Source organism: Strix uralensis, chromosome 2, assembly GCF_047716275.1.
Source record: "Strix uralensis isolate ZFMK-TIS-50842 chromosome 2, bStrUra1, whole genome shotgun sequence".
Lineage (NCBI taxonomy): Eukaryota > Metazoa > Chordata > Aves > Strigiformes > Strigidae > Strix > Strix uralensis.
The window spans coordinates 133,880,631-133,901,727 of NC_133973.1; the positions used below are offsets into that span (position 1 = coordinate 133,880,631).

Below are 21,097 nucleotides of genomic sequence, written 5' to 3' on the forward strand. Positions count from 1 at the left end.
CCCTACCTTGACAGGTAGTTTAAAAATACATATATTAAAAATTAGGAGAAGTATAGATATTATGGTAGTGGGGGACCATAAATGTACCAGAGTGCTGAGAGAGGAGAATGAACAATTCATTCTCACCTCCTCCTCATTTCCAGATCTCCCAGAAAAGCAATCTGGTGAGTGATGGCCTCTTCTGCTTTTGTTTTCCCTCTCGTTGAAGTGAACACCAGCAAGAGATGAGACTCACAAAATTAATTCAGATTGGCTTATATAAGGACCCTGTGATGCTGATTAAAAACCATCCACAGGGCCATTAGCAAAGTGAGATAATAAATGAAAATGCGTTGAATAGCATGAGTTTTCTAGTGGGGGAACATCAGGGAGCAGTCTTGAGTCCAGTCTTCTTTAAACATCTTCATTCATTAGCCAAAAGACAGGAAAAGAGTACATGTTAATTAAAATCACAGATGATCCAAATTGGGAGGCACTGCATAAATCAGCGAAGATAAAGAGGTTAGAAACCTTAGGCAGGAAATGACAAAATGAGATGCAGCTTCGAAAAATGCATGTTGGGGAGAAATAATCTGTACGAGGACACAATCAGCAGAAAGGAGGGTTGTTCAGGAAGCAGAATTAATGGGAGGAAGCCAAAGGATGTGGACCATGGAGTAAAGGGCAATGTAGCAAAGCAGCTATTTAAAAGTGACCTTTGTACCTTTTCAGTGGACAGCTTGGATTCAAAATTAATTTACAATTGGCAAGATTAAAAGGTCAGTATAGTTTTGGACCATATAGGCAGAAACAGGTTGCCAGGTGGAAGCCCACCTCTATAATAGCATACTACTGCATCATTCAGACGTCTTAATTCTAGTTTTTTTCCAATTCTGCAAGACCTTGTGCACCACAGTGCCTGTAACATAGATGCATATCAGGCAAAATAGCCTGGGAGAACTGCTGGCCCTGGTAAATGTGTTTTTCAATGAAACTAAAGACACCCAGTTGCTGCAGTCTCTTCTCCACTCGCCCAGTCCCTATGGACTTTGTCCCCCTGAGACAAGGAAAGGAGCTGAAAGAAGCGGCTTGAGGCTAATCAGCTAATGAGAAGCATAAGAGAAGAGGAGCCCCAGTGCTGTGATACACTGTCTTTGAACCTCCTACTTGTGGCGTAACAGGCTTGTCACACATGCATAATAGTTTTAAACTGGGACTCTTCGATACCACAAGCAACTCAGATAAGACAAAATTTATTTATGTGAGCGGAAACAACAGGAAGCATCCGCGTAAGATCTTAGTCGTTTCACTCTAACAAAGGTAAAAGATCTAAGGAAGGAAATATTTGGGATAACCACATAAATAAAAAAATTCTTTCACCTTCTGAGGCCTGTAAAATCACACAATAGGAAAGGAAGAACTGAATGGAAACCCCTTGAAACGACAGTAGAGGAATTGGCAAATTACTCTCTTGGCAAAGGGATGGATGTTTGCACAGTTAGCCAAGGACAGGCATTTAATTCTAAGTGCTGTAGAGAAAGCCTTAGTTTGTATTTAACAAATACATTTATTTCCATGGGATGACTAAGCATACGCTAGTACGGTGCTGATGTGGTATTACACTAGAAACCACTTATGTATAGATGACTGTTTTATGTGCCCTGTCTAACTGTTAGCAGTTGTTTTTAATTCATTTAGGGTAACAAATAAGTTAAAAATCACTAAACAAAACACTAATTTTTTTTTGTCTGTGTCTTTTTACAGGTAGACTGAGAATAACACATGTCCAGGTTAAAACTGTATCCTATAAGAAGTATTTGATGGATTATTCCTAGATATTTCTAAGAAGGTGAATACAAAAAGTGAGTATGAATTCCAGTACCTGGGATGTTTATGTTTTGTTTCTTAAAATCAAATTATGATAGTTGTAATGTTTCTTGTGCAGTAGAGTCATGAGTAATTTCACTAATTCGTTTAGAACATGTCTATTATTGATCTGTGTTTATTTTTATTATCTGACAATAATAATTTACATTACAGTCCTAGTCGAGGACTCATTTTTACTGTGCCAGGCACTCTAGAAACATAGACATTCTCTGCATGAAATGACTTACATCTAAGTACAAATCAAGAAGCCATGGATAGCGACAGACAGATGGAGACCCATGGATGTAATAAGAAAGTGCTGGTCAGTACGACAGGCAATGCTCACAGAGCATCTGCAGCCTAACCCTTGCCAGTGATTTCTAGATGTTACTGCAGAGAAAAGAAGAGAATAACAAGGTTATTCTATAGATATTTATGGGGAGCAGCATGAAAGAAAATACAAAAGCATTCATTTGAAAATCCAGCACATGGACTGTGGAAAATGGTTGTGTGCATTGATTGGATGCTGACAGCCTAGGTTTTGATATAAATGAGGAAGGGAAATCAGTGCTATGTCTGGAAAAATGGCCTTTGCATCCAGGGAATATCATCAGGGCAAATTTACATCTGTGAAAAATGAGAGAAAGGGATTCTGCAGTAATTAAGATGTTCAATGGTAAAGACTGAGATAAGAGATTTACCTAGATGGATAGATAGAGAGGAAAGGCATTATCTTAAGTGTGTTACATAGAACAAATCTGCAAGACTTCAATGTTGCTAGGAAGTGGCATCTGGGAGAGGAGTATGAGTCAAAGCTGATATCAAGGTTATGGGCATGTGACAGGATGGTGGCATTGTCCACAGTGATAGAGAAGGAAGGTTGCTTGGAGATCATGGCTGGGACTCCTCAAATGCTAAGAAAGCAAAGTTGAGTCTGTTGAATACACAGCAAAAGACAAGGAAAGGGTGGAGAAGTAGAACCATAAATCAAAGAATCACAGTATATTTGAGGTTGGCAGTGACAACTGAAGATCATCTAGTCCAACCATCTCCTCAAAAGAGGCTTTGCTAGAGAAGGTTGCTCAGGGCTGTGTTTTTATTAACTAAATGAGTGAGGACTCCACAGCCTCTCTGGGGAACTTGTTCCAGTGTTTGACCACCTGCCATGCAAATAAGGTTTTACTAATGTTCAGGTGGAATTTCCCATATCTTGGTTTGTGTCCGTTGCCTCTTGTCCTGTCACTATGCACCACTGAGAAACATCTGGCTCCATCTTCTTTACCCTACCCATCAGGTTTTATGCACATTAATAAAACTCCCAGCTCTCTCATCCTCTTCTCATAGAGATGCACCAGTCTCTTAAGCATCATCAAAGCCCTTCATGCAACTTGCTCCAGTATGTCCACATCTCTCTTGTACTGGGGACCCCAGAAGGGGACCCAGCACCTGGATACGTCCCACCAGGGCTGAGCAGAAGGTAAGAAGCCTGTCCCTCAAGCTGCTGGAAATGCTTTTCCTAATGTAGCCCATGAGGCTGTTGACCTTCTTTGCCTCAAGAGCACATTTCTGTCTCATGGTCAACTAGGTGTCTACCAGGACCCCTACCAGGTCCTTTTCTGCCAAGCTGCTTTCCAGACAGTTGTCCCCAGCCTGTGGTGCATCCTGGGGTTATTCCTTCACAGGGGCAGGATTTGGCATTTTCTTTTGTTGAACTTCAGGAGGTTTCTGTGGGCTTGTTTCTCCAGTCTGTCTAGGTCTTACTGAATACAGTGCAACCCTCTGGTGTATCAGCCACTCCTTCCAGTTTTGTATAATCTAAAACTTGCTGAAGGTGCACTCTGCCTCATTGGACCCAGTATCAACCCCTGGGATACATCACTAGTGACTAGCCTCTGGCTGGACCTTGTGCTGCTGATACTTCGAGCCTGGCAGTTCAGGCAGTTTTCAGTCCACCTCAGTGTGCATTTATTTAGGCCATGCTACATCAGTTTATCAATAAGGATGTTATGGGAGACTGTCAACGCATTACTAAAGTCAAGATAGGCAACATCCACTGCTCTCCCCTCATCCACTGAGCTACTCATCTCCCTGCAGATGCTGATCAGGATGGTTAAGCATGATTTCTCCTTCCTAAATCCATACTGACTACTCCCAATCACTTTCTTGTCCTTCATATGCTTAGAAATTATTTCCAGGATTATTTGCTCTATCACCTTCCCAGGGTCTATAGTTCCCTTGAATCCTCCTTTTTGCACTGCTTGATGATAGGAGTGACATTTGCGTTCTTCCAGTCCTCAGGAACCTTCCTCAATTGCTACAAGCTTTCAAAGATAATTGAGAGTGGCCTCACAAGAACATTAATCAAGTCTCTCAGCACTTGTGGGTATGTCCTATCAGGTCCCATGGACTCATGCATATCCAGTTTGTTCCCTAAACTGGACCCCCTCCACCAAGGATATATCTTCCTTGCTCCAGCCTTTTCCACCAGTCTCAGACACCTGGGATTTCTAAGGACAAGTCTTACTAGTAAAGATCAAGGTGAACAAGACACTGAGTACCTTTTCCATGTCCTTTGTCACCAGATCCCCTTCCCCATTCAGCAGAGGGACAGCATTATGCCTAGTATCATCATCTGCTTAATGTTAATATTGAAATTATGTTTGCAGGTTAGATTAGAGATTGAGAGTAGTGAGAGAAGAGAAAGTAACCAAAGCATTCAGAGTTGGAAGGAAGAATAATGCAGATTTATCAAAGGAGAAGAAGACAAACAAAGGAGGGCAGAACTTCAAAAATGAGAGACTGAATAGTTGGCTGTTTCAGGCAGCTGATAAAATAGGGGGGAAATGTATGAAAAGCAAGTTCTTAAAATCTGGCAAAGGAGACTGACTTATGAGAGACGTTGACACAGGTGGCTTCAGTGAGATGCAAGAGAAAGTAGAGAAGTCTTTCTCTTGGTCTCTCTTTCCTTGTAGACTAGGGCAACTAGACGCCTGAATTATGCATGGCCGTTGTCCAAAGCTAGATGTATGACTGCAGTAATTAATGTCCTTAAGCCCTTATTTCTCATCTGTGACATGGGATCAAAGTTCCCCTTTGATATTTATCTCCTCTATTCAGCTTTTAAGAGCTTTTCACCTGGAAGGTGTGCATACAGCAACTAGCACTGCAGATGAGGGCTGGGGCACCTACAGGCTCCTGCTGTATAAAGAAGCAGGAAATGTTCACCTCAACCTGGAAAGTCTTGACATGAACAATGAATGGACAGAATTAAATGCCTGTTAATGATAAAACTACAAGTATGGTAGGGGGAGTTCTAAAATTTATAGCACTGAATATAACGTGATATTTAAATGAAATGGATGTAGAATTATGTTGACTTGGAAGATAGAATGGAGGTGGTTGTTGAAGACCAATGCTTTAATCACCAGAGCTGTACAGACGGACATAAATAATAAGAGGCAGTTCCCAAAGCATGATAACTCTGCCTGCAGGTTATGTCCAAGAGTTTGTTCTTTAGTCTTTGGGGAGAAACCACTTGCTGCTATAAGGAATTAATTTGCTTCTTTCCATGATAGCAATGATCACTATGAATTTGTTGGAAACGCAGAGCCTGTCTCATATATATATATGCATATATATATGCATATCTAGCCTTGTAAAATGAAATATTGTGTTGGGGTTCGGGTTGCTTGGAAGTATTAGGGCTGGTGTGAGCTGAAATGGTTTGTCTGTAGCCAGGATTCAAAAAGTTGAGCCCTGAGAAAGATCTAACTGCAAGATAAAGACTGTGCATCAAAGAAAAAAGAAAAAAAAAAAAAAAGAAAGGTGAAAAATTGCCAGAAAAATAAGTATTTTCAAAGTCAGGGTTTCATAGTAAGTGGTAACAGCATAATGAGGTGACAGCCTACAGCAAACTGAGTGGAGTGAGGAAAAGGAGAGAAAATCTCTGAAATAAAACTCCCCAAATTGCTGGGAGTCACTGGACATGACAAGCGCTCTTTACTAAGAGATGGGTAAGTTCACAGGACTTATCTAGATGCCTTTTTACTGAAGGTGAATTCTTACTTGTCAACATAATCTGAAGGTTTTTTTTTTTTTTTAAAAATTGCTACTCAGTTTTTCTTAACGTTGATGCATTTAATAACCTGCTGCCAGCTGATCTGATTATCAGTGACAAAAGGTCAGAGGGTCAATAATAGACCCCAAATCAATTATTTTCTGTGGAATCACAGAATTTTTCCCCAGTTATGTCCAGCTGGGCAGTGGAGTCAGCCATGCCAGCTGTGCGGCAATCACGTCTCCATCTCGAGGCGCTGGTCCATAGCTGCCTCCCAGGTATGCCATGCTGGCTGGTCCAGTGCTATCTGCTGCTGAGTATGAACAGTACAAATAATAGCGGCTGTTATTTTACTGTCTTGTTAAAAGGAATAAGATGCCTCGGGGTAGGTTGCGTATTTCTCAGGGTGCTTTTCAGCCAACATCTTTGCTTTGGAGCAGCCAACACTGATCTGGAAACAGGCTGATTTTCAGAGTTGCTGCTCACTTGCATCTCTCGATGGAAACTGTGGTTCATTGCTGATCAGACTATTTCTACTCAGGTGAGGAAAGAGAGTGTTAGCTGGCTGGCATGAGGTTCCCCAGCTTGAAACTGCTGGCTGTTGTTGGTTTTCATGCCATTCTGCTGCAACCTGTGCACTCTTTTCCCATCTATTTTCCTGTTAAACCCCATAAGGCAACTCTTATGTATTTTGGGATGTTTACAAACACTTTATATGAATAAGTTTTTGGGAACAAGTTTTTGCAAAAAATCCCATTTATCCAGCTAATTAAAAACTGCTAGATAAAGTGTATATCTTTTCGAAGGACTTAAGCCCCCTGTTTTCTTAGCCTTGATCTACCTGTCACAGGATCTACACGGCATATCTCCTTGTTTACACTACAAATCCAAGATAAGCATCTTTACCAACTATATATTTATACAGCATCTAACACGTTGGGCTAGTGATGCACTTAAAGCCTCCAGGTGCTACAGCTGTAGACATGGTATATAATAATAGGGAACTGCTCATTCTCCCACAAGGCATCTTGTTTCAACCCACAATATAGAGAGACATTAATTTAAAAGGTTCTATTTATTCAAATCAATCTGTCATGCAATGTTAATTAAGCATTAATTGATACTTATTTCTCTGAGGCACCAGACCATCATTTTTCTTGAATAACCCTTGAAGTTTGGCTCAAGATACTGGAGGAAGGATGAAACAGGCTTGTGACTACTAGAGGCATTATTTATTTATTTATTTATTCATTTGCTTATTTATTTTTGCTGTCAAGTGCATCAGTCTCCATAATCCTCTCCCTTCCCATCATTTGCCAGAGGAGGAACTGGCAAAACAATAGGAAGGATGTAATTAGCAATTTGGCTGTGGGGTGTGTGGAAGAGTGGGTGTAGAAGCCAGTATGAAATCAGAAGTTTAATATGAGAACTGTTTGTATGTTGTCAGTCAATCGTTTTCTCCCTGTTTAGATTTGTGAGTGAATTGCAGGCGTATTTCTTGGACACATCAGATTTTGGTTTTCTTTTGCTTTGCTGCAGAAAGCTATTTTCAGCCTAGGTTTTGCTCCTCCTGTTGTGACATGCAGGAGATGTGATCTCACACCCTCCAAAGAACTGATACACAACAGCAACACCATAACAAAGATGACAGTGTTTGGAAAAAGAGGTAACTTCATAGTAGTGGAACCGCCTTTAGCTGTGGATATGGAGTATCTGGAGAAATCCTTCCCTGCAGATGCTTATTGCTCGTCTCCTTGTAGTTTAATAATACACCAAAATACCATAGCACCTTCCTTCTGAAAACCATGTGCTATTTGGAGACCATTAATGACATTATTTGGAGAGCATTAATGGCCATCCCTGGAGGTGTTTAAGAGTAGGGTCGACTTAGTGCTGAGGGATATGGTGTAGTTGGGACCTGTTAATGTTGGGTTGATGGTTGGACTGGATGATCTTCAAGGTCTTTTCCAACCCAGACAACTCTGTGATTCTGTGATTCTGTGACACAGGCTTTTCCCACAGCCTGCACAATGCAACACCATTTACACATACCACCCACCTCCATGAACAGGCTGTTTTGTCCAGATTCTCTAGCATGGTTTTGCTGCTTTCAGGATTTTATGAAACATCTTTCAGGGTTTCCTTATGTATCTCTGCATGATCTCACAATGTACATTATAGACAGATCTAACAGTGCCACGCATGAGGCCGGTACATCAAAACTGCTGCAGTCACAGCCTGTGACACTGGTAACTTTTCCCCCCTTGCAGCAGATGTGTAGCTCCAATTAGCACTGTAGCGTTGTCCCAGAGCAAGCCTGAACCCCACTGTAACACAGCCAGAGCTCCTCGGCACCCCTTACTTTGCAGCTCCGATGGAGCAGGATGGCCCGTGGTGCCATGTGCCACCCTTGGAGACTCTGCAAGTCCTGGTTTGTCACCCACAGCCACGGTACCGAGAGCTGACTTCACTGTGAGCTCCAGTGGAAACTATGCATCCAGAGATTTTCATCCAACCTTGCTTTTGCTCGTTCGTGTTGGCCGAGGTAAATGCATTTTATTCATGGTAAAGCTTTCAAACACTCTGGCTGTCCCAGGCTAGGCTTGATTTAATTTACAGATTCTAATTAGACATTGACTGATAGGGTGGGGAGGACAGTGGGAAGAGGGAGCAAAATTTGCTTTGGGGCGCATAAGCATCAGTTTCCATTCTTCAGGAGAGCACAAAATGTTACTGTATGAAAAAGCAGAGCTTCTTCATCTAATTTTAATGCTAATTTTTCCACTGTGTATGACTCTATCCTCAACTCTGCTGCTGGGGAAGCTTGATTTTTTGCGTGCTTTCTCATTGTGGATAAGAAGCAACTGCGCATCATAAGGCAAAACAAACAGGAAGGCAAGTAGGGGCATTCATCTCTCATGCAACAGGATATCCCAAAACACAGAAGTATGGAAAAATAAATGAAAGTGAGTTATAGGATCTGTCTTCACCTGGTACGAGAAAGCACCCTTGGGTACTGCTGCTGCAAAACTGTTCAGCATGTGTTTAGCTCCTGTGAGGAGTCCTATTAAGTCCTAACATGAAGGACAGGCTTAAATAAGGAAGATAATTTAAAATATACTTCAACAGGTGAGATCCTTCCCCTGACTCCATTTTGTAATAACAGCATAGTATTACCAGTGATAATAATGGACAATCATAAATTTGGTAAGGTTTATATGCCTCTGAAGTGGAGCAGTCACCTTTTTCACTGTATTGCTAAATTAAGTCTAGTTTATTTTTTTGCGCTGGATGCCAAGCGGACATGACCCTTATCTGGTCTAGGCAAAGAAGCAAGTTCTTTATTTTATCACATTTAACCTGTTAGCAGGAATGGACAGTCTGACTCAGCTGAAAATACTGTCCTGAACACTTACTATTAGCAGTATATTAACCTAATGTGGCCTTGTTGAGAAAGATAAGTACATTAGATTTTAATACGGAGATCAGCACCTCTGAATTACAGCTCAGCTCAGAAAAGACAAGTAAGAGTATGTGGTAGCCTTCGCAAGGATCTTCCAAATCTAGCTGAAACTAGAAATACAAGTGCCTGTGAGAACAGCAGCCCAAGTATAGAGAATCCAAAGTCTGGAGAAATGTTCTTCTGAGCTGGACATTTGACTCAGGGAGGTTTGCTCATTCCTGCATGATGGAAACAATTTGTTTTCTCTGAGGATTGCTAAATATAAGGTGCTTGTGGGGAGGAGAAAGCGGGTGCCTGCCTAAGGCATGCACTCAGATCTACAGAGCATTCAGTTCTTTTGGGAAAATAAAAATTAGCATGGCCAGCCTCATGCAGAGTTGCTGTCCTGTTGAGGGCAAACACACAATTCACATGCTAGCCTCAATTTTCGCTATTTGTGCTAGGGAACTGGCACTTTTAAGTGTAATTAGTGGGCACTAAGGAGTCATTCTTCCAGAAGCCCCATCAAGGACAGAACAGGAGAGCCTCCCTAAGAAGCTTCTTCAACAGGCAAATGAAGAATATTATGCTTGTTTTACAGGATCTTAATTCACCATGTGTAAAAAGCTGCAGCTGTGCTGGGGTAGTGCTCAGCTGCAGAATTTGCTCCAAGTGATGTTCCCAGTTAGTCAGCCACACTGAGAAGGATGCTGGTGAAATGTCCTTACTCTCCGTAAAACGTGTGCTCTGCAGTCATAGGTGGTGGCCTTGATGAGGTGAAGGGACTTTTTAGCACTTCTCCTACACACTTGCTTACAAAGGAGGCCATCCATGACCCTGAGAGTCTGAGGACTGAGTTTCAAGCTGTCATTTGTCTGGATGATGTTTCTGAGTTTGCTTTATTTTCTATTGAGGGTTTTTTTGCATTTTAATGGTGTGACATTTGCCAGGGAAAACATTTGCAGCGATAAATCTCATCAAAAACTCAACCAAAATCTCATCTATTGCTTGACATTAATTTTGATGCTTTCCACTGCAGCTGTCTCCCTGCAGGTTTCATCTTTGTGCTGGGAGACAGGGATTTGCTCATCCTACTCCATTGCTCTCAGAGCAGCCTCTGGGTGTTACGTGATGGGAGGGCACAGAGGAAATTCTGTATTTTTGTAGTTAAATGCAGTGGCATAATTTTCGCATTGTTCCCCCTTTTTTGAACCTCTTCTGATCTCTTTAACCAATTCCTTCCCATTTCCTTGGTGATCTGTTAGTACACTTGCCCTGCTACCAGAAGCTCAAAAAAATCTTGGAATAAATTCAAAAGTGGGACTGTTTTCCCTGTTGGCAATTTCCATGCTTATTTAGAGAGTCTGCAGCAGCCACCCCTGTTCCAGGTGGCTCTTGGAGAGAGGACGTTGTCTTTCTCCTTCCCATTACACTGGCCAACCATGGTAAAAGCAAAAAGCATGTGTGCAATGACAAAACCAAAAAGCACATGTGCAGTGGCATTGTTTTCTGTTTGGGCAGGAGAATTGTGTAGCTGCAGCACTGAGCTCTCCAGGGAAGAATGCAGGCAGGGGATCTGCTGTGGGAGGTCAAAGAGATGATGGCATCTGAAAAACCATCCTATCAGGCATTATTCTGTTAACCTGTTTTGGAAATGAACTCAGTTAGCAAGCCCATGCAATGAGTGTAAAACTGAACATCTTAAAAATGTTAACATTGAGATTTGTTGACAATACCTTGGGGCAGCAGACAGGCACCTCTGGGGCACCTTTAAGAGGAGTATTCTGCTTTCCACATTGGCACACTGGATTCTTCTTCACCAAAATACATTAGCTGGACCTGCCACATGTTGAAAATGAAGTAGTGGAATATCCCCAAGGGAAAAAAAAAAAAAAAAAAAGGCAGCTTGTTTGTTTCCTTGCTCAGTTTTTTAAAGCCTGTAGTTACATCCAGGGGGAAAACTGAGGGATACAACTGGGACACATACTGCTTCATGATGGCATGACTTGCTGAAGTGATAAAATGCATGACGTTTCCTGACACATGCGTATTCTTAGTAGCTGCTGATGAGACAGGATGAGTGGTAGTGCAAATGTTTGCTAACTTGGGGATGGCTTCTGATATGGAAGGTATGCAGAGCTATCTTTGAAGTCTGTAATAGCCAGGCACATATGTAACAGGGATCAGCAGTGGGTGTTCATTCTCCTAGGACACCTCAAAGATTGCATCTAAAAAAACCAGGAATACGACCCTAAGGGGGATGTTGTTGGAACCCTCTCCAAGTCATGGCTGTCTTGGAATGCTGAAGGTCTATGCGGATGGGTTGCAGGAACTCATGTGTTGGCTGTAGCTTTGCAATATTCAGCAGCAGGATATGGATTTGGGAGTTGACTCTGGGCCCCAATTTGAAAAAGGGTCTTTTTGTTTCCCCTGAGATGTTTTTCCATAGTCATGCCAGAGGAACCCTAGTGGAATTGTCAAGTTCTTGGCTTTCTGAGACAGCTTGGGCTTTCTGGGAAAACACCTGTGGCTTCTTTTCCTCTTCTTTGTCCATCTCCTTTATTTTTCCAGGCTTGCATCCAAACTCCACGAGTGCATTTTGAATCTTATGTCAGTTACTCCCTGGTGAAAAGAAGTGTATTTAGAAAATCATCCAGAGACTCAGATCAAATACTTTTAAAAATCACTGCACTTCAGCTCACCAAAGCCTGGACCACTTGTGCCTCCTTTATTTTCTTTATGATCTTTACAAGAATTTTCATAAGAAAAGGTAGCTGCTCTTGGACTAATTACGTTTCTCATCTCTGTGTCTATCTGTTAGATGAGGATGCTAATAGCGAAAGAGAGATAATTGTGCTTTAATTGGGTTCTGCTTCTTCAATGAACGAGTGGGCAAGGGATGCCTTTTGGTTCCCATGGCCTTCTAGATAAGTTTCCACATAATGCCAATTAAGAGCAAAATAAAGAGTATGCAAAACAGATGACAAGTGCTGCTCACCAGGAATCATTCTTTTGTGACTAAAACAATGGGGCCTTCAACCAAGGGTGCGCTTTTTGCTGCTGTAGTTTCCCTTGATTATATATTGCATTTTGCATAAGATTTGCTGCCGAATGGATTGATCCTAGAAAAGTTTAAAATGAATGTGACAGTGGGAACCTTCCAATTGTATATATATGTGTGTGTGCGCGTGTACACTTTCCAAAAGCAGAAAGAAAAGTCAAATTAAGTTATTTTTTAACCCTACAAGTTATTTTTATTTTGTTTTTATTTCAAAGAGAGCTATTGTGTACGGGGAGGGTCAAGGGGTTTTTTTTCTTCTCTTTTTCTGCGTTTTTTTTTTCTTTCTCCTTGTTTGTTAGTTTTAAGGGTAATTATTCACCAGAGCCTTTTCAACTGTCAAATGCAACAAAAGGTAATCCGGCCTCTTCTCTTCCCTGCCCCCACACCCGCTTTTTCCTCCAACAAAAGCAGCCTTTGTTGGGGAGGGTCATCATTTCACAAGAATCCTTCTTCGTCCCACAAGTTAGAAACGTTCTACTTTATATCAAGGCGACCTCTCATGAATGCTGGGAGACTCGGGATGTTGCAGCTGATGCTCTGCCCTGGGTAATGTTACCCATGGACAATTGCCAGCTTGACAAATTAGGCTCTGATAGATACTCTGAATGCTCTCTTTTCCTTTGAGCAGGATTTCTAAATTACTACATGAGCTGGTTATCAATTTATCTACAATACATACCCTGGCATTAATTGCTCTCCATCTAAAGGGTGGTCCTTAACCACTGGCTTGGGTTCACAGCTCCATTTGGTTGGGATGAGGCCTCTGACTTCTCAAATTGTGTTTTCTTTTTTTCTTCATGACTTGCAGCTCCTTGCTGTTGAGGAAGTGCATAGTGGAAAGAGCACTGTTCAATGCTACTGCATTTTGCAGACAGAATTATGTTCCTTATAAATGGATCAATATATGCCAATCTCTAGCTTCATATAAATATTTGCTTAGATACTAAATTGATCTTGTCCTAGATTTGCCATAATTTAAGTCTATGAAGCTATAATCAAGACTCCTTGATAATAAAAAGAACCCATCAGCAATTATACTCATTCACTTCCCCATATTCAGGGCTATTTCAACATTTCACTGATAAACTCCTGTTTTCAATCAAATTTGCAGTGTGAAAATCAACATTGCACACCAGTTAATGATGTTGGAGTACTTCGTGTGTGGCATTTTGAAGTTATATCAGCATGGAAACATGAGTGATTTCCGAGAGGCTTGTATCTGACATGGAGACTAGACTTTACTAAAAATATACCTAAAACCTCTCAAAACTCAAACTGAATATGGTCCTTGTGGGTTTGAATGTACTTTTACGTTTCTGAAGGTTTCCAGTAGCCAAATTTCTTGGAAACATCTTGTCATCTATTTCTTATCACCATGATCATTTAGCATTTTTAGTATGGAATTATCTGGTAGTGTGAGTTATATCAGAGATGATTTGCACTAAACGCTGGACTTCCCATCTCCAAATACTTTTGTTGTATATAGAGGAAATGGACAGAAAAGTGTGTCTGTTAAGAAAACATTATTTTTATATTGCAAGTTATGAATGTGGCCTGAGGGTGATTTGTACCCTCACAGTGTCATAGAGGAAACCTTCTAAGGAAACAAACTGAAGCATCCCAAGGTTCGTTCTGGTCCATGTTGCAACAGGGAAATTTTGTTTAGAGATTAGGAAAATGATTTTCACAATGAGTTTAGTGAAACACAGGAGGAAACTCCATCCTTGGAGATACTAAAAACTGGTTTGGGTGAGGCCCTGAGCCACTTATCTAATTCCACAATTAGATTCAACTTCAAATTTGGCCCTGCTGTGAGCAGCAGGTGACTAGATGGCCTCCACAGGTTCCCTCCAACCTAAATTACTCTATGATACCCTGAACTTTGGAAGTTCACCTTCCTCTCAGCAGATATGTATGTTCATATACATATAGTAAGAACCCAAAGGAAGGCATATCTTAGTAAGTAATAATGAGGACAGGTTTGCAGGTAGATGCTGGTAAGGACATCACATGACAAGTATCGTGGGTTATGCTAAATGGGGGAAAGGACTAAAATCCCTTCACTTTCCCAGTGACTATATGCCTGACCATAAGACAAAGTTTTGTGTCCTTATGGTTTTTCAAGATTTAAATCATTGTTATTTTGCAGCATGGTATTTTTGAGGTTAACCCACTGTTGTGGTTTAGCCCTGGTAGGCAACAAACATTTACACAACCGCTCACTTACTCCCCCCAGGTGGGATGGAGGAGAGAACTGGAAGGATAAAGATGCAAAAGTTCGTGTCTTGAGATAAAGACAGTTTAACAGGCAAAGCAAAAGCCGCATGCACAAGCAAAGCAAAATGAGAAATTACTTCACTACTTCCTGTCAGCATGCAGATGTTTAGCTGTCCCCACATAACAGTTACTTTCAAAGACAAGCATAGCACAATACCAACTACTATGAAGAAATTTAACCCTATCCCAGCCAAAACCAGTACACCCATCACTGGTTATTTTTTTTTCCGAGCTAGACTTGGCTTCACTGAGCATACCCTAGTATCTGAAACAACTACCCTCATTCATAACCATTTAACCCACCTGAGAGTGCTTTACAAATAGACATGTCAGGTGATCCTCTGAGTCCATCCCAATACTTCAACTTTTATGGTTGCACCCATTATTAAAATAAACCTGTGCTGGAAGTGCTGTACAACACACGCTGAAGAAAATCACCCTTTTAAGTGAAGAACCACATGCACAAATGCAAGTTTTAGGTAGGTCAGAATATTACAAAAATAATGAACAAATTTATAATTAAGTCAAGAGAAAGCCTCTACACTTTAATTTCCATTAAAGATTCCTTGGGGTTTTTATAACCAAACCAAATAAAGTTTGGTTTGATGCCTCATTTGAAATTCTTTCAAACTCCACTATACCCTTATAGTCTTTTGTAATTCAGAAAAATATCTGCTCAGGATTTGCTTTTCCTCTCTAAACTGGCATTAGCATCCTATATGGATCGGATGCATATTGGATACTGCAGGGTTCACCTGTCCTCCCAGCCCTTCCATCACTGCTTGAGTATTTCATATTTCCTAAGGAGCCTGAAGCACCCAAACCCATTAGTAAACCAAATGCATCATGCTTCCCTGGAGGAGGGCAAATAGAATTAGACCTATTTCACAGATAAGAAAACTGAGGTCATTTTCCAGCTGATGTCTGAAGTTAAGCACCTATCTCACCGCTTTCAACTGTAAAATGATCTAACCACTGATGGACCCACAGTGCTTGGCTCTTTACCTTCACTTTTGATACTCAAACGTTCAGCTCCCGCCATCCCTTGCTCAGTCCCCAGTTGTGGCTGTCACAATATTTCAGGCTTAATTGTCAGGAGAGCAGAGGCCCCTGGTACATCAAAACACGGTGGATGTGCAGCACCTTCTGAGTCCATTTAATACCTGGCTTTGCACGTAAGCTGAAGGTGACTTTTCTCAGGCTTGTCACCCAGATGCGCTGCAGATAAATGAGCTCTGGCCAACAAAAAAATAACTGTAGAGTGGTCTGGAAGCATTTGCTTGCTTGGTCTCCAAAAGGCCTTGCAAACTGTTTTGCTGATAAAGTGAACAAATTGGTATTTAGGGTCTGGACTCTAAATCAGAGAAAACACATGGAAAAGCACCTAATAAGCAGCACTCATTATCAGATTATCACGGGCTCCAGAGACTGTGGGCAGAGTCATATTCTGTTTCCTTTATCAGTCCCACCAATAGCTGGAGCCAACACTGACATGTGGAGTTATCCCTCGGGATTAGTTGCCACCTTTTTATGGCTGATCATTAAAAATAAAAACAAGAAATCCCTGATCATGTATTTCCATAGAAAAATCAGGTGGAATAACTGATTCCAGTTAACTGGACTCCAGTTTCTATACCAGCATGCTAAACGCAGTCCAGAGATGTTGCCCATGGGTGAAGTAGTGAATTTTGTACAGCAATTAACAGCTGGGGGTATCTCTACTGGTGCTGCAGAAGCATGAGTGGGTGTCACATCACATCAGCATAGCCCTCCTGCCCCGTGCATGCCTGACCCTGCTTTCTCTTGCTTGAGGGTCGGCTCCCAGCAGTCGCGCTGGCACCAGAGATTAGAAACTCAGCTGCACAATAGCAGGTGGAGGGCTTTATTCTTTACTGATGTTAAAAAAAAAAAAAAAAAAAAAAAAATAACGTCAGTTCCTTTCTGAGTGTTGCTCCCTTCATGGTCAGCAGTTGTCAGGGGGGAAAGGTGGAAGTGATAAGGGATTGTGATCCCTTGCACGGAGGGTGGTGTCTTCTTTCTCAGAGCAGCTGCATAGCCCTTGGGAACTGAGCAAGAGGGGAGGGATGTGTTCAGGAGTAGGGATGTAATGCATAGGTGAGCAATGCCAGAGCAGTCCCTTCCAGCAAAACTAGAATTTTTAAAACCATTTTTTTCATAAGATTTTAATAACCCTTTTCTGATTAGAAGAAGCAATGAATTTCCATTTTCAAAATACAATAAAATAATGAATAGAAGAATTACTGCCTGGAATCACTGCGCTTAATCCTATTGGAGGCAGTATTCATCTCACCTAAAAAACCTAAAGTGTATCTTATAAACTTCAGAAAGAAAAAGGCATTTTGAATGGCCAGGTCCTCTCACCATCAGTGAACATATAAAACAGGGTGGCAAAATTGAGCACAAAAGTGTAACTTTCTGTCTATTTTCTATACATAAGGGAGTCTAGAAAACTAGCAAGGGGCAGCTGTCTCATGAGATATGGTTGATATGGTGTAGTTGGGAACTGTCAATGTTAGGTTAATGGTTGGACTGGATGATCTTCAAGGTCTTTTCCAACCTAGACAATTCTGTGATTCTGAGATTAATCCCATTTCCTATGTCCCCTGGGCTTCCTCCAGATATAGACACCTCCAGAGGAGATTCATGGGTCTTAAATGAGGAAGCCACCCTCAGGAGCTTCCATTCTGTCTGCACCAATTAATGGAAAATCCAGGTCAAACTATCTTCTTACCTAGACACATCAGCCAGGTTGGGTGGGATGAAGCTGAACCCTGTGTTGCCCAGAGATAATGCAGGTGTGAACACTGCCTTGGCATCTTCATAGAATCATTTAGGTTGGAAAAGATCTTTAAGATCATCGAGTCCAACCATTCTTTGCCTTCCCCAAGACAAAGTCCAACACCTTACACTGTGCAGTCACACAGCCAGCCCTGTAGTAATGTTGTCTCTTGGTTATCATATGGAAAAATAATATAAAATTAACCTCATGGCTTCTTGATGAGTGTTGCACATTGATTGATTGAAAAAACTGTAAGTAAGCGATTGCTAATGGGTGTATTAATCATAGCAGGACACACAACTTGAGAACATTAAGATAAAGGCCCTATTTCAAATACAGAGAAGGTGAGATCAAAGCTGACTTGTTGTCCTTTCATGCTAAATGGCTTTAAGGGGATGTCATCCAAAGAATGGAGAATCGGTGCAACTCAGCATAGATTATCTTAAAAAGGAGACTAAAAGCAAACAAAAAGCAGTAAAAAATACCAGAATGTGAGAATATGAAAACCTGTCTTTTTCTCAGTGTGTTCTTTAAAAGCACAGAGGAATTAAACTTGGTTTTGAAGTCTTGTAGTTCATACATTTCTGTGTTCATTCCAGGGAAACACATGATCTGGAGGTGTTAAACTGAATATGCTTTTTCAGTTTAATCAAATAATAAAACACTGGCGTGTTGGTCTTTCCAGACTTTGAGTAACTCCCATGGGCTTGTTGACTGCTTACAAGACCCACCAAAGTTTTGGGACCTGAGAAATTCAGCAGATTTCTAAAAGCACTAGGCGATTCATAGAGATAGAATTTGCCTTGCCTTAGGTTTTAGCTCTTTGCAAAGTGCAGACATCCGTATTTTGGCTGGTCACCTTGGACTTCATCTACAGTCAGTGACAGGAAAGAGACTTTCGTGGAGCTCTTTAGCTGATGTATTTTATATGTGTACATTAAGATAAGATGAATTGCACCTGTAAAACCCATGTAGATAGCTATACTGCAGACATTTTAATGCATGTGGAAAATTTGCACCCCTTTCATTATCTGACCTGAGGTCTGATGTTATCATTGTGTCACACAGATTTGTGGGCTCTGTAGTCTACCTTTCTTATGTTGATTACGTATCTTCTAACCAAAATAAATAACAGTGTCCATATTTGATGTCCAATTACATTGAAGAGTAAAGCTTGTGCCTTTGTTCTTTATCTCAGCATTGCTCTTTAACCTCACAGGAGGCTCAATACTAATAACCAGCCCAGTTCCCAATAACTTTAAGCCACATTGACTCGTATTTAAGTTTGTGGGAGTTCAGGTCATTCTTTGTTTCCTGTGGATGGGCTATGGGAAAGGAGAAAGCTTGAGATGCTGAGGAGTTTGAGGGACTCACATTTTGCTGGTTTGAATAAGAAGAGCTGAGAATATTACGGCAAACAATCTATTTCCTGAGGAGGTGGGAGAAAATTTTCCTGAAGAGCTGCCACTTACAAACTATTTTCCTCTCCACAAGATTTAAAAAGAGGCATTTTTAAATAACATAGTACACCTCCTCTTCAGTTGGGAAGCTGAGACGCAGTGTGGGTAAGTGGTTTTGAGAAAGCATTTTCCTGAATCGCTGTTGAAGCTGCAGATAGTACTGAAAGGAAGTCTTAACTCCCAGTAATAAAATCGCTCTTTTTCTGTTGATCCCTGTGACCAATCACAAAACCAATGCACATTAAGATTTCCAAAACTGCATGTTAAAAAAAAAAATATGCAGCTAGCTGAGCTTTTGTAATTCCTTGTAGGTAGTGAAGGTTGGATATGAATTTAAATACTCATTTTGGGGAGTTAGAAGGATAGATGACAGAGTGGATGTGATGATCTGAACTGTGTAATGTTGAGGGTTCATGTTTAAAGAGTGGGCTGAGCATTCCATGCTGGGGGCTGAATCCCAGCTTGAGGATGCTTCTCCCCAACAAGTTTAGTATGAATATGATGGCTACTCCTCCACACCTTGCTAGGAAGTGGTTTAGGAAGAAGATTCCTCCATGGGCTTTACTACTGGACACTGTATGTCTCCTCTGTGGCCACAGGAGAAAATGTGACAGACGAGGCATAATCCCATGGGCCACATTCAAATGCTGGGCTAGCTTGATGTAATATCCTACATCAATGTCAAGTCATAGCTTTGTTAAACATTTACATATACATATATCTATATGGAGTAGAGTCTTAAAAATACACACACACACCAAAAAACACAAACCTTTTTGGCATTTATACAGATAAGGACATTTTTATTGGCAAATATTTTGCTTGGCACTGATTCAGTGTGTACTAATAGTTTAATAATTTTGGCAGACACGCGAATGAAAAATGTTACTGAACCAGACCCAATTATGCATATAAAATGTAAACAGTTGTGTCTGCTGGGGATAGCTGCAGTATGTTGTCAAGCCACGGCTGTAAATTACATATGGTAGATTGCTCTAAATTTGTTTTTGACAAACGACCGTCTGATGAGGTTGTTTCAGGGCCACACAACTGATGGAAGGACATTATCAGCAGAGCGTAATACCAGCATGGCTTTTGTTTCAGCTCTCCGTCCAGCTTTCCAAAGTTTGGCAGCTCTGACATAAGTTTGGAGCTAGTTTTCTGCTGTTCACTTTCAGTAGACACTCCACAATATCCTCATGCTGAAGTTATAATGAGTTAATTCCTGATTATAATTATTTCTTGTTCTTTGTATTAGCCATCAGTGGAATAGCTATTTAGCCTATTTCTTGCTCTGGAAGAATTCCTGTGGCACTGGCAGAAGCTGAAGTTTTATAGCAAAATTTTGAAAGCACAACAAAGCCCTTTCTTACCTCCTTTATGCACCCGTTTTCCTACGCTGGGTATACATATGCAGTTGAAGCTATTATTCAGCTCTCGTAACTGAAAAAGCAACTCTGGAACTGGCTAAAAATGCTTTCAGGAAGAATTTGAGTTAAGCCTGGGCTGTGATTAAAGAATCACCATACCAAAGGCAGGTGGGGTGGGCATTGGAAAAAGGGGAAAAAATAATGAAGCTTTTCAGAACATGGCAATGAGGAGACCCCTCCAGCCCAGCACCTGGTGAAACCGTCGAGTTTGCCCTCCCACCAGCTTAAATTAGAGTAACACTGCCACGCAGCAGGGTCCTGTTAAAAGCAGGCAGGGAGGGAAAAGTCTTAAAAAGAGCCTTTTCTGATGCATTCAGGTAGAAGAGTATAAAGTAAATAATGAAGCCGAAGGGCAGCGCACAAGAGCGTGACTGTGCATTCCTTTCGCGCCCGCTGCCACGTCGCTGAAGGATAGCACAGAAAATGAACTGCTGAAGGATGCAGAGCGCTCTGCTCCAGCTTTGCTGAAAGCCGGCATCAATGGGGAAAGGAAGTTTGAGCAGCAGCCGTCTGGATCGTAACCCACCACCAATCACTGCCCTTATCAGACTTTTCCAGAGAGCCTATAAACAATGCACACTTCAGTAAATGGCATGTTATAAATATGGGTGAGTAACGGCATTGCGGTGGAAAAGAAAACAGGCTGTTATTTATCACCACCTTTCTATGATCATTGTACGCTTGTAGAAATAGGTAGTTATTAGGAAAGGTTATTGACAGGGCTT

At 41.2% G+C, this 21,097-nt stretch overlaps 1 protein-coding gene across 1 annotated transcript in view; it reads left to right on the top strand.

The window, feature by feature from the left end:
* Positions 1 to 21,097, top strand: part of TENM4 (teneurin transmembrane protein 4) — a 508,662-nt gene that overhangs the window by 101,593 nt on the left and 385,972 nt on the right. Inside the window, exon 2 of the mRNA XM_074860410.1 lies at positions 1,744 to 1,841. The gene's annotated coding sequence lies outside the window, so the exon portion shown is untranslated. The remainder of the gene's footprint in view (positions 1 to 1,743; positions 1,842 to 21,097) is intronic.